This window comes from Loxodonta africana, chromosome 1, assembly GCF_030014295.1.
Source record: "Loxodonta africana isolate mLoxAfr1 chromosome 1, mLoxAfr1.hap2, whole genome shotgun sequence".
Lineage (NCBI taxonomy): Eukaryota > Metazoa > Chordata > Mammalia > Proboscidea > Elephantidae > Loxodonta > Loxodonta africana.
In genome coordinates, this window is record NC_087342.1 from 121,698,261 (window position 1) to 121,712,311 (window position 14,051).

The 14,051-nt window shown below is 39.3% G+C and overlaps 1 protein-coding gene across 1 annotated transcript in view; it reads left to right on the top strand.

The window, feature by feature from the left end:
- Positions 1-14,051, top strand: part of PRIM2 (DNA primase subunit 2) — a 376,165-nt gene that overhangs the window by 339,529 nt on the left and 22,585 nt on the right. The gene's annotated exons all lie outside the window — the stretch shown is intronic.

Sequence of the window (14,051 nt, forward strand, 5' to 3'; positions counted from 1 at the left end):
ATTAAAATTTGTCTCACTTGGCTCTCCTGCTGAAATCTCTTAATGAGCGCTTTGCCTCCTGTCACATCATGTGTTTTCCTGTATTAGAGTACTCTTCACCTGTTGTACTCTTAAATTTGTTGTCTGCCCTTCCCTCTAGACTGTGACTGTGACCTTATCCTCCTTGAGGGCAGAAATAATATTTTTAATCTCTGTAAGCCCAATTCTTCACATAGTACCTGGTTCACTGTAAATGTTGCCTGAATGAATGGTGTAAGCAAATGAATGACTGACTTAGTTGGTACATAGTCAAAAAACTTACCTGAGAGGTGTTGGTAGAGCCTGCTCCATGCTTATAGATATTAGTATGTTTGCATGTGTGTGTAAGACTATACATAGCAATGGCAGATTTCTACATTTGGATTCAAGTTAATTTGATAGAGAATTTTCATTCTCTTCTCCAAAATGTCTTTAATATATGACAAGAAAAACTCAAGCCCTTTTATGTTTGTGGAAGGGCATTTTAAATTTATCTTTTTTTTTCTCCCTTTGGTGCTACCAAAGGGGGGATGGGGATAGAAGAAATGAAATGCAACTGCCTAATTACAAAGGTTCTAGCAAAAGTGCTTTAAACTGATTCAAGCAGAAGTAAATAGTTTTGGTGAAGAAAGACATTCATTTTGTTACTCAACAGATGTTTACTCAGCACTTGATATATTGCAGAGTTTTTAGTATGTTCAAATCTGGAAATAGAAGGATGAATAAGAAACTATTTTAGAAGTTACACTCTACTGGGGTCAAAAGACATAATTAACTATAATAAAGTATGGCAAGTGCTTTAATAAAAATATATTCAAAGTTCTAGTTTGCTGAATCAGAAAGGAAAGCTCTTCTGAAGAGAGAGAGGTGTGACATCAGGGAGTGCCTCACAAGGAAGTAACGTGAATAATTGAGTTTGAAAATTGAGTAGGAGTTTACCCAGTGGAAAGAGATGAGACATATCAATATTAAAAGGAACAGCATTCATTTAACCTCAATAAATAATAATTGAGTGATGACTGCATTCCAGTAACTGCTCAAGGCAATAGGAATATGTTGTTGTTGTATGACATGGGGTTGGTTCTTACTCATAGAGACCCCATGTGATAGAGGGTTTTCTTGGCTGTAATCTTTAAGGAAACAGATTGCAAAGTCTTTCTCCCAGAGAGCCACTGTATGGGTTCAAACTACCAACCTTTTGGTTAGCAGCCAAGCACTTAACTGTGGCTCCTTAGTAGGACTATAAAAAAGTGATGAATAAAGCTAACAAGACCCCTGCCTTGATGCAGCTGACATTCAAGTGGGAGAGACAGACACTAAACAGATGAGTATGGTGAAGGGAAGCTGTAACAGGAGAATAGAATGAGACTTACAGGAGGAAAGTGTGTTCATTTAGATAAGCTTGTCAGGGTATGACTGAGGATTGCTAATCCTGGAAGATCTATGAAAATAGGTTCTGAGGGCAAATTAGTTTGAAAAACACCACCCTGGTAAATCTTGCCATGAAGAAATGTAGATAATTCTGGATTAAACCAAATCAAATAATATGTTAAAAGAGAGAACCCCTGAATCACTAGAATTTTGTGAGCGAAATTCCAAAGAACACACTATGGGAGAAACTGGACTAGAATGTAAGGACCCCAGTGGCCAGGAGGGAGCCCCAGAAAGGAAGACTGGAGCCTGGTGGAGAAGGCTTTGGAACCACGATGAGGAGTTTGTATCCCATCCATTGCAGGGAGCTAGGAAGCAGAGGCAATGCCAGGTTTAGATTTGGATTTCAGAAAAGTTACTCTAGTGACAGTTTGTAAGCTGCCCTGAGTGATGAAAGAATGAATCAAGAAGCTTTGCAGTAAAAACGACAATGATGAGGGTCTGAACAACGGAGAGGAAAAGGTAGGTTTTAAAGACATTTAGAGCTAGAATCGACTCAGTAAGATAACTATGTTTATAGCCAATAAAAAGTGAGTCAGAAAAATTCTTGGTATATAATGTTTTAAATGATGAAAGTACATCTTCAAGAGTGGGAAGTTTGCCCCTAGTCTGCCAGTAAATGAAGGTCGCAGCAGAGTTGTAAGGCAGCAGCAGGCTGCTATGCCGAGTATGTGAGAAATGGGAGCAAAGTAATATATTCAGAACTGTTCCAGACTCTGCACTGCTACCACATCTTCATTCTCCTTTGAAATAAAGGAAGGTTAGAAGTGAAGTGGAAAAATATCAGCATGGTCTAGTTTTGCAAGGTTGAGCTTTTTAAGGAAAAACAAGCTTGTTGATGCCAGTTTTAAGTAAGACAGAACATGACCTTGAATTAGAGACAGATTAGCCACATGCCTAATCGGTGAGTGCAGCATACCTAGCTATACAGCACTCTACTCACTGAAGCCAAGGATGGGCAGGTGGCTACCTTCTGCTGCCAGGTAATCATCTGAACCTCCTTGGCAGGCACTGAAGCAAAAGGCAGAGAGGAAGTTGCAGATGACAGGGAATATTAGCATTAGGAAGAGAGAAGGAAGTATGGCTCAAAGTTATAAAATGCTATGTATATTTTTATTGTATATATAAAACATTTCCCATCAGTGTTTTCTGTTGTGTGTGTTTATCAGCTGACTGTGGTTATTTTTATGGTTATTGCTGATCAAATCAGAAAAATATCACCTTATTTACTCTTTGTTCCTCAAGTGCAAGAATACCTTGGTTAGCCACTTTATTAGAACTCTCTTAAAGAAAAAAACCAAAACAGTAATCTGCCTGGAGTATGAAATAAAGTATAATTAATACCTTTCCGAACTTAGCAAATAGAAAATATGATAAACTAACGTTTCCTTGTGAAGATGACAAGCTGCAATGTCAAAAAAAAAAAAAAAAAAAGCGCATCTAATGGTCTTCTTAGTGGGCTTAAGTCAGCTGATAAAGAATAAAAATAGGTAGAGAAAAAAGTTAAAGAATATGAATTACCAAAATATAGTAGTCTAATATCAGTGTTCCGTCTCAATTTTTCTTAGCCTTTCGATTACTGATAAACTAGATTAGAAGACTAAATGGGTTGTTACACTTGACATTTTGCACTTAGTCTGGAAATATTACCATTAAAAACTGAAAGTCAAGCTGTCATAGAGGAAAATTATATTTTTTATTTTGTCATTGTTGAGAATATACACAGCAAAACATAAACCAATTCAACCGTTTCTACATTTACAATTCAGTGACGTTGATTACATTCTTCAAGTTGTGCAACCATTCTCACCCTCCTTTTCTGAGTTGTTCCTTCCCCCTTTAACATAAATTCACTCTCCCCTGAGGTTCCTGTCTCATCTTTTGAGTTGCTGATGTCAATTTGATCCCATATAGATATTTCTTGAAAGAGCATAATGCTCAAAGCAGACCTTTTTTTTTTTTAAATAATTTTTATTGTGCTTTAAGTGAAAGTTTACAAATCAAGTCAGTCTCTCACACAAAAACCCATATACACCTTGCTGCATACTCCCAATTACTCTCCACCTAGTGAGACAGCCTGCTCTCTCCCTCCACTCTCTCTTTTCGTGTCTATTTCGCCAGCTTCTAACCCCCTCCAGCCCCTCATCTCCCCTCCAGGCAGGAGATGCCAGCATAGTCTCAAATGTTCACCTGATCCAAGAAGCTCACTCCTCACCAGCATCCCTCTCCAACCCATTATTCAGTCCAATCCATGTCTGAGGAGTTGGCTTCAGGAATGGTTCCTGTCCTGGGACAACAGAAGGTCTGGGGCCATGACTACCGGGGTCCTTCTAGTCTCAGCCAGACCATTAAGTCTGGCCTTATGAGAATTTGGGGTCTGCATCCCACTGCTTTCCTGCTCCCTCAGGGGTTCTCTGTTGTGTTCCCTGTCAGGGCAGTCATCGGTTGTAGCCAGGCACCATCTAGTTCTTCTGGTCTCAGGCTGATGTAGTCTCTGGTTCATGTGGCCCTTTCTGTCTCTTGGGCTAGTAATTACCTTGTGTCCTTGGTGTTCTTCATTCTCCTCAAAGCAGACCTTTTTTACTAGCTAAGCTAAACTATTGTTTGATTTTAAGAAGACTTCAAGGGATATTTTTGGTTTTAAGTTTTAAAGTTTACTTCATGGCAGTAGATTCAAGGGTTAATCCAGCCCCCTTGGCTCCAGTAAGTCTGGGGTCTACGAGAATTTAAAATTCCCTTCTGCATTTGCCCCATTTTGCTCAGGATTCTTCTATAGAGTCCTTGAACAAAACGTTCAGTAATGATAGGCAGGCACCACCTAGTTCTTGTGGCCTCATGGCAAAGGAGGCATTTGTTTATGGAGGAAGTTAGCTACACATTCAATGTCCTCCTCCTATTCCTGACTCTCCTTCTCCCCTTGTTGCTCCAGACAAATAGAGACCAACTGTCATGCCTTGGGTGACCACTTGAAAGCTTTTCAGACCCCAGCTACTATGCAACAAACTAGGAAGTAGAACAGAAGCACTAAACGCGTTATTAGGCCAATTAACTGCGATATTCCGTGAAACCATGACCCTAAACCTCCAAACCAAGAAACCAAATCCCATGATTGACATTTGGTTGTACATAAGCAGCCGCAGCAGCTACTCTTTTTTTGTTGTTGTAAATATACCTATCACAATTTTTGCCAGTTTAACTTTTTACAGGTGTTCAACTTATTGGCAACAATTAGAACAATCAGCTGTGCAACCCTACCCTTAATCAGTGTGATTTTTCCATCACTGTTAATCCTCCACGCTTTCCCTCTCCTTCCTGCCCCTGGTAAGCACTGATAAACTTTGATCTCTATACATTGGCCTTTTCTTGTCTTTTTGTATAAGCAGGGTCATACAATATTTGTCCTTTTGTGATTGCCTCATTTCACTAAGCGTAATGTCTTCAAGCTCCATCCATATTTTAACATGTATCAGGACTTCATTTCTCCTAGTATTCCGTTATATATATATGTATGACATTTTGTGTATCCATTCATCTGTTGATAGGCATTTAGGTTGTTTCCACCTTTTTGGCTGTTGTGAATAGTGCTACAATGAACATTGGTGTACAAGTCTCTTTTTGAGTGTCTACTTTCAAATCTTTTGGGTATATATCTAGGAGTGGAATTGCTGAGTCATATGATGGTTCTATTTTTAGTTTTTCTAGGAATTGCCACACTATTTTCCATAATGGCTGTACCATTTTGCATTACCACCAGGAATGGACAAGGGTTCCAGTTTCCCCACTTCCTCGCCAATATTTGTTTCTTTCTTTTCTCTTTATCTCAGCCCTCCTAAAAAAAAGAAATGGTATTTCATTATGGTTTTGATTTGTGTCTCTGTGATGGCTAGCAACATTGAACATCATCTCATGTATTTAGTGGCCATTTGAGTATCCCTTTTGGTGAAATGCCTATTCAAGTCCTTTGCCCATTTTTTTTTTTTATTTGTCTTTTTGTTGTTTAGTTGTTGAAGTTTTATATATATGTTTTGGTTATTAGGTGGTTATTGGATATATGGTTTCTGGAGATACTCTCCCAGTCAGTAGCTTGTCTTTTCACTTTTTCGGTAAAGTCTTTTAATGAACAAAAGTTTTTAATTTTTATGAGGTTGCATTCATTTATTTTGTCTTTTGCTATTTGGGAAACCCTGGTGGCATAGTGGTTAAGTGCTACTGCTGCTAACCAAAGGGTCGGCAGTTCGAATCTGCCACGCGCTCCTTGGAAACTCTGTGGAGCAGTTCTACTGTGTCCTATAGGGTCACTATGAGTCGGAATCGACTCGATAGCACTGGGTTTGGTTTTTTTTTTTTTTTTGGCTTTTTGCTATTTGTGCTTTTGTTGTTATATTAGATAATCCACTGCTAAAAGCTAGGCCTGACAACATTGCCTCTTTATTTTCTTTTAAGAATTTTATAGTTTTAGTTTATACATTTAGGTCCTTAATTCATTTTTTAGTTTGTTTTTGTGTATAGTGTGAGGCATGGATCCTGTTTCATTTTTCTGTATGTAGAAATCCTTTTTCCCAGCACCATTTATCATAGAGACTCTCCTTTCCCCCACTAAATGGACTTAGCACCCTTGTCAGAAATCAGTTGACCATAGATGTGGTTTATTTCTAGACTCTTAATAATGACATTCCTTGCTAAAACACCTTCTGGGAGCTGTTAATTACACTTTGATTTTTATAGGTCACATGAATAGCAAGCTATGAACTCTATTTCATTTACCCCATCTCCCTGACTTTCCACATTTATCTTCCACCTGGTTCTTTCTTCTTCCCATTTGTTTCCTTTTGCTGAATTTCCACCTCTGTGTAGTATGTGTTTCTCTCATCCTTTCTATTTCTGACCTTCACTCTGGGCCAGCCCCTACTTGCCAAGCTCCAGCCTTGAGGAGTTATCTTTATAAGAAAGACAAAGGCCAGCCCGCGAGGATGGAGGTCTGAGCATTTAGAAGCAGTGCTAGGGAAACAAGCGCTGTCAAAGAAAGTACTGTTGCCTGACTACGTCTTCCATCTGGCTTCTCTACCTTGTGGAGTGTTTTGATTTTCACCCCAAATTCTGCTCTACAGAGCCTGCCTCAGTCATCTGTCCTTCTTATATTGGTGTTTGTTTGCCATGTCTCTAATTTTGCCCCTACTTTACAAACTGAACATTAGTGTCTTACTCATATCCTATTTATTCTTTCTCTTCCCCTGATCTTTAGCTTTGTATTTCCTGCCTTGGAGTCATACAGCCCAATGGCAAATTTCATCAGCACCATCTTCAAAATAGACATACCTTGCAGAATCTCTCTCCACTATTTTCCCCAGTAGAACTTCCTGATTTTTATATCTATATTAAAACACACACACACAGACCCCCTAATACAGTGTTTATACTGGGAAAATTTAACAAAATGAAGCACAGAAAAAGTTTCCAGTTGCATTCCATATACAAATTGTAGAATATCAGAATCACTTTTGAAGGTTTTGAAGTCACAAAGGGGTGTGTCTTAAGATTTTGCTAGTGCTGAGAGAGATTTACAGGTATCGTATTTGTATTATATGCATAACATGATTGTTACTGTTAGCGGTCATATTAATAGTTTAGTTACTAGTAATGGTAGTTTGGTACTTACATTTTAACCTGGTAGTTTGTTACTTATATATTGGCATTAAACTGTGTTTTATAAACAGTTTTATTTCAGAAATAGGTTGTGAGGAGTACTAAGTGAAATGTAATGCATTACTTTCAAACACTAGGAAGTAGGTTCCTGTTGAGTATTTTTGTGTAGGACATCTGATTTCCAGAAACGGTTTGTGGACGTTAAGTAGGAAATGCTTGTATGTCCAAATCTGACCATTTCTCACACCATACTGCTATCATCCTGGTACAAGCCTCCATCATTTATCCCCTGGATTCTTGTAATAGCCTCCCTATTTCTACCCCTGCCCTCCCAACTCTGTTGTCAACATAGCAGATAGGATTATCTGTTAAAAAATGTAAGTTGGGGGGGCAATCTAATATGGCAGAATAGTCAGAGACTTCATAATGTCTGTCTTACAACAAAGACCTGAGAAAACAAGTGAATTGGACATAGATGAAAACTTTGGAATTCTAAGCATCAAAGACAAGGCTGAAAAAATCAGACCAAGTGCCAAGTGGAAGGAGAGAGAGTATAAAAACAGCAGACATGGAGAATTAATGGACCACCGGCATCCTGCTAGCTGAAACTGCACATTGTGGCATATTGAGATAAAGCAAGCAGTGTTCCCATCCGAAACTGCATCACCTGATGCAGCCAAGCAGGAGCAGCTCTGCATTCACATCCAGAGCCAGGCAGAAGTGCTTCTGCCCTGCAAAAGTTAATGCATGTATCCCAACCACGATGCTCACCCGAGCCCCCATGCCAGAGGTCTATGGGCCTGTGGGGCCCCCTGGCCCACCTTATCTAACTCCCCTCCCTGCATGTGATCGCAGTTCAGCAGTACCCACCACCCCCCTACCCCGTAAGCTGGGAGACTACGGATTGGAGGGTCCTGCCCTTTCACTCAGCCACTTGCACCGGGGGCCCATGGACCTGCAGCACTTTCTACTCTCTCTAACTACCTACACCTGTGGCCCACAGGCCTGTGGGACCCCCTGACCCTCCTTGCTCATCCCGCATCCCCACACACTATCACAGTCCAGCAGCACCCACCACCCCACCCCCTAAGCTGGGAGCCTTTCGACTGGAGGTGCCTGCCCCTTCACCAGGGGCCCACAGACCTACAGCACCTCCTGCTCCCTCTGGTCACCAGTGCTGGGGCTCTGTGGTGCCTTCCACTCCCTCCAGCCATCAGTGCCAGAGGCCTTAGGGCTGGCTATGTCCCCCACTCCATCCAGCCACTCACAGTGGGGGCCTGAGGGCCAGCAGTGTTTCCTAAACCCTCCAGCTACCTGTGCTGGGGGCCAAATAACTGGCAGTACCTCCTACTCCCTCCAGCCACCGCTCCAGGAGCCTGGGGACTAGTGGTGCCTCCCACCCTCTACAGCCACCTGTGCTGGGGGCCCAAGGACTGGCTGCACAGTCTCCCCACTGAGTGCCCTAGTGGACAGGTGCACACCCTCCAACCAGACACCTGTGGACAGGTGACATCCTCCCTGCCTTGCCCCCCACATCACCCCCTTCTGCAACTGGAAGCTAATGGCTGCTGCTAACATCCGTGTATAGCCCTGCTTGCCTGAGACCATAGGTGAGAGTTTCCGCACCACCTACCTGGTGACCAATGACTAGGGCACCTTTGCCCGACCAGCTGGTAATTGGCAGAGTATACACACAACACCCAACCCGGCAACCAGGCAGAACGCCTCCTGCACCCATGGCCAGATGACCGGCCAGACAGATACATCACCTCACCAAAAACAGATACATCCTCAGCAACCTGTAAGAACAGCAAACAGAGAACTGTGCTCATATACCCAGTTTTTGCCCCACCCACCCAGAGACAGGAGGTGAGAGCTTCAATGCGGCCAGATTAGTGACCAGAGTAGCACACGTGCCCAGCCTAGTCAGATATATCAAAACAGAAGTTCAAGACACAGCAAACAAACATGCAGTAAATAAATATAATAACTTCTTGGTGGCTCAGAGACAAAAGACAATATCAAATCACATAAAGAAGCAGGACAAGATGGCCCCAGCAAGTAACCAAAATAGAGAACCAGAAAACCTTCCAGAGGAAGAAATGGCTATGGAACTACCTGATAAGGAACTCAAAAGACGAATATACAGGGCTCTCCAAGAGATCAAGAAAAAGATCAGGGAAAACACAGACAAAGTAATAGAAGAATTCAGGAAAACAATACAAGAAAAGAAAATTGCCAATTAGAAACCATATAAAAACAACACCTAGGATTCGAAAAGATTAACAATAAAATTTCAGAAATAATCAACTCAATGGAGGGATATAGGAACAAAATTGAAACAGTGGAAGACAGAATCACCGAATTTGAAGACAAATTACTTGACACCAATTTGAGGAAAAAATCAGGAAAAAGAATGAAGAAAAATGAAGACAACCTAAGAATCATGTAGGACACTATCAAGAGGAAAAATTTGTGTATAATCAGAGTTCCAGAATGGGGAGGCAATGGAAAACAAGAACTGTCAAAGATTTGCTGGCAGAAAACTCTCCAAATGTCATGAAATATGAGAAGATATGCATCCAATAAGCTCAATGAACTCCATACAGGATAAACCCCAAAAGAAAGTCACCAAAAACCAAACTCACTGCCATCGAGTCAATTCTGACTCATAGGGAGCCTATAGGACAAAATAGAACTGCCCCATAGGGTTTCTCAGAAGCAACTGGTAGATTCCAACTGCCGACCTTTTGGTCAGCAGTGAAGCTCTTAACCACTATGCCACAGGGCTCAAAAAAAGTCACCAAAACATATCGTAATCAAACTTGCCAAAACCAAAGAAAGAATCCTGAGAACAAAAAAAATAAATAATCCTGAGAGCAGCGTGGGAAAAACGAAAAGTCACATACAAAGGGGAACTAATAAGACTAAGCTCTGATTACTTGGCAGAAACCATGCAGGCAAGAAGGCAATAGGATGACATATATAAAACCTTGAAAAAAAAAATTGCAAACCAGTAATTATATAGCCAGCAAAATCATCTCTTAAATACAGTGATGAAATTAGGACATTTCCAGATAAACAGAAACTTAAGGGAGTTTGTAAAATCCAAACCAAACTTACAAGAAATATCAGAGTCCTTCAGATAGAGAACCAACATCAGACAACAACTTGAGATAGGCCACAGGACATCATCAGCCAGGTAACAACCCAGATAATTCTCAAAAATAGAACAAAGCTAAAAGGCTGAAAACAGGGACACAGAGATGTCAATCTGCAAACGACGACAATGTCAAAACAAAAAAGGGAATAAACGGTGTAGTTATAGAAGTTTTATACAGAGAGGAAGTTCAGGACAATATCAGTAAATAAAAGACTGGTTTAAACTTAGGAAGATAAAGCTAAATTTCAAGGTAGCCGCAAAGAAAGTTTACAAACTGCTCATCAAAAAGAAAAAGAAGAAAAACAGGAAGACTCAGTAAACACAAAATCAACGGAAAGAAAACCCACAAACAAAAAGAACTCAGCACAGAAAATTAAGTGGGACAAAGTACCTGTCAACACCACAGAAAAAAAAGCACAACAAAACGATGGCCTTAAACTCATACCTATCAGTAATCACTCTGAATGTAAATGCTTAAATGCATGTATAAAGAGACAGAATGGCAGAATGAATGAAAAAAAAAAAACTTGATCCATCAACATGCTGTCTACAGGAGATACAACTTAGATACAAAAACATGAACAAACTAAAACTCAAAGGGTGGAAAAAATGTATCAAGGAAACAACCAAAAAAAAAAACAAGCAGGAGTGGAAATATTAATCTCTAGTAAAGTAGACTTTAAGGCAAAATCCACCATAAAAGATAAGGAAGGAGATTATATACTTATTAAAGTTTCAGCCCACCTGAAGGGCATAACCATAATATATACACATCCAATGACAGGGCTTGAAAATACATAAAACAAACTCTAACAGCACTGAAAAAAGACATTAACTGTTCCACAGTAATAGTAGGAGGCTTCAACATACCACTTTCGGTGAAGGACAGAACATATAGAAAGAAACTCAACAAAGATACAGAAGATCTAAATGCCACAATCAACCAACTTGATCTCATAGACGTATACAGCACACTCCACCCAACGGCAGCAAAGTATACATTCTTTTCCAATGCACACGAAATGTGCTCCAGACTAGACCACATTTTAGGCCACAAAGCAAGCCTTACTTATCAAAAACATTGAAATCATACAAAACATTTTCTCTGATCACAGTGCCATAAAGACAGAAGTCAATTACAGGAATAGCTAGGAAAAAAAAAAAAAATACATGGAAAACAAACAATACCTTGCTTAAAAACCATTGGATAATAGAAGAAATCAAAGATGGAATAAAAAAAATTCCTAGAATTAAATGAGAATGAAAGCACATCTTACGAAAACCTTTAGAACACAGCAGAAAAGCAGTGCTCAGAAGTCAATTTATAGCAATAAATACACATATCCAAAAAGAAAAAGGTCCAAAATCAAAACATTAACCTTACAGCTTGAGGTGATTGAAAGAAAGAAAGCAGCAAAAGAAGCCAACAGTCACCAGAAGAAAGAAAATAATAAAGATTAGAGCAAAAATAGAGAACAGAAAAACAATAAAGTCAACAAGACCAGAAGTTGGTTCTTTGAAAAGATCAACAAACCATTGGCCAAATTGACAAAGAAAAACAAGGGAGGACACAAATAACCCAAATTAGAAATGAGATGGGTGACATTACAACAGAACCAACTGAAATAAAAAGGATCATAACAAAATACTATGAAAAATTTTACTCTAACAAATTTGAAAACCTAGAGGAAATGGATGAATTTCTAGAGACATACTACATACTTAAACTAACAGAAACTGAGATAGAAGAACTGAACAGAACCATAATAAGAGATTGAAGAGCTAATTTAAAAAACTCCCAACAACAACAAAAAAAGCCCTGGCCCAGATGGCTTCGCTGGAGAATTCTACCAAACATTCAGAGAATAGCTCACACCAATACTAATCAAACTATTTCAGAACATAGAAAAGGGAGGACTACTCCCAGTTTCATTCTATGAAGCTATCATATCCCTGATACCAAAGCCGGGCAAAGATTCCAGAAAAAAAAAAAAAATTACAGACCAATATTCCTTGTAAATACAGATGCAAAAATCCTCAACAAAATCTTAGCCAGTAGAATTCAACAGCATGTCAAAACATCATGATCAAGTGGGATTCATACCAGGTATTGCAAGGATGGTTCAACAGAAAATCAACCAACATAATCCACCACATAAAGAAAACAAAAGAATCACAATCATCTCAATCCATGCTGAAAAGGCATTTGATAAAGTCCAACATCCATTACTGATAAAAACTCTCAGCAAAATAGAAATAGAAGTGGAATTCCTCAGCATAATAAGAGGCATTTATACAAAACCAACAGCCAATGTTATTCTCAGTGGAGAGAAACTGTAAGCATTCCCCTTGAGAATGGGACCCAGACAAAGAAGCCCTTTATCACCACTCTTATTCAATATTGTGCTGGAAGTCCTAGCTATAGCAATGAGGCAAGAAAAAGGAATAAAGAGCTTCTAAATTGGTAAAGAAGAAGTAAAACTATCCTTATTTGCAGATAATATGATACTGTACATAGAAACCCTAAAGACTTCACAAGAAGGTTACTGGAACTAATAGAAGGATTCGTCATATTAGCCCGATACAAGATCAACATACAAAAATCTGTTGGATTCCTGTACATCAACAAAGAGAACTTGGAAAAAGAAATAAGGAAAACAATACTATTTGCTATAGCCCCCCAAAAGGTAAAATACTTAGGAATAAATCTAACCAGGGATGTAAAAGCCTTATACAAAGAAAGCTACAAAACACTACGGCAAGAAGGCAAAAGAGACCTATATAAATAGAAAAACATGTATGAATAGGAAGACTCAATGTTGTGAAAATGTCAGTCCTACCCAAAGCAATCTATAGATATGTGTGCAGTCCATATCTAAATATCAACAGCAATCTTTAATGAGATGGAAAAAACTAATCACCAACTTTATATGAAAGGAAAGAGGCCCCAGATAAGTAAAGAACTATTGAAGAACAAAGTAGGCGGTCTTACACTACCTGACCTCAGAACCTACTGTACAGCCAAGGTAGTCAAAACAACCTGGGACTAGTACAATGACAGATACATAGACCAGTGGACCAGAATTGAGAACGCAGATGTAATTCCAGCCACATATGGTCAGCTGATCTTTGACAAAGGGCCAAAGTCCATTAAATGGGGAAAAGACAGTCTCTTTAACAAACGGTGCTGGAAAAACTGGATGATGTCCATCTGTAAAAAAAAATGAAACAGAACCCATACCTCATGCCGTACACAAAAACTAACTCAAAATGGATCAAAGACCTAGATACAAAACCCAAAACTATGAAGATCATGGAAGAAAAAATAGAGACGATGCTAGGAGCCCTAATATATGGCTAAGTAGAATACCAAACATAGCTAAAAATGCAGAAACACCAGAAGGTGAACTAGATAAATGGGACCTCCTCAAAATGAAACACTTAGGCTTAACAAAAGACTTCTCCAAAAGTAAAAAGAGAACCTATGGACTGGAACAAAAAAATTGGCTATGACATATCCAACAAGGATCTAATCTCTCAAATTTATAGAAAACTGAAACACCTCAACAACAAAACGATAACATAGTCATTCATTTTTAAATTTTTTTCCCATAATAATTCAAGACAAATCACAGGACGCTGGGTGCTGTGATTGGTTGGCATTTGCACAGGTCATTCATATGGAATTTGTCAAAAGGTAAAATGAAACACGTGAATTTAATCTATAAGGCAATCAGAAAAACAATTCGTTTAAGCACATTCTTGTCAGCATTTTATGATGCCCGTTCTGTAACTG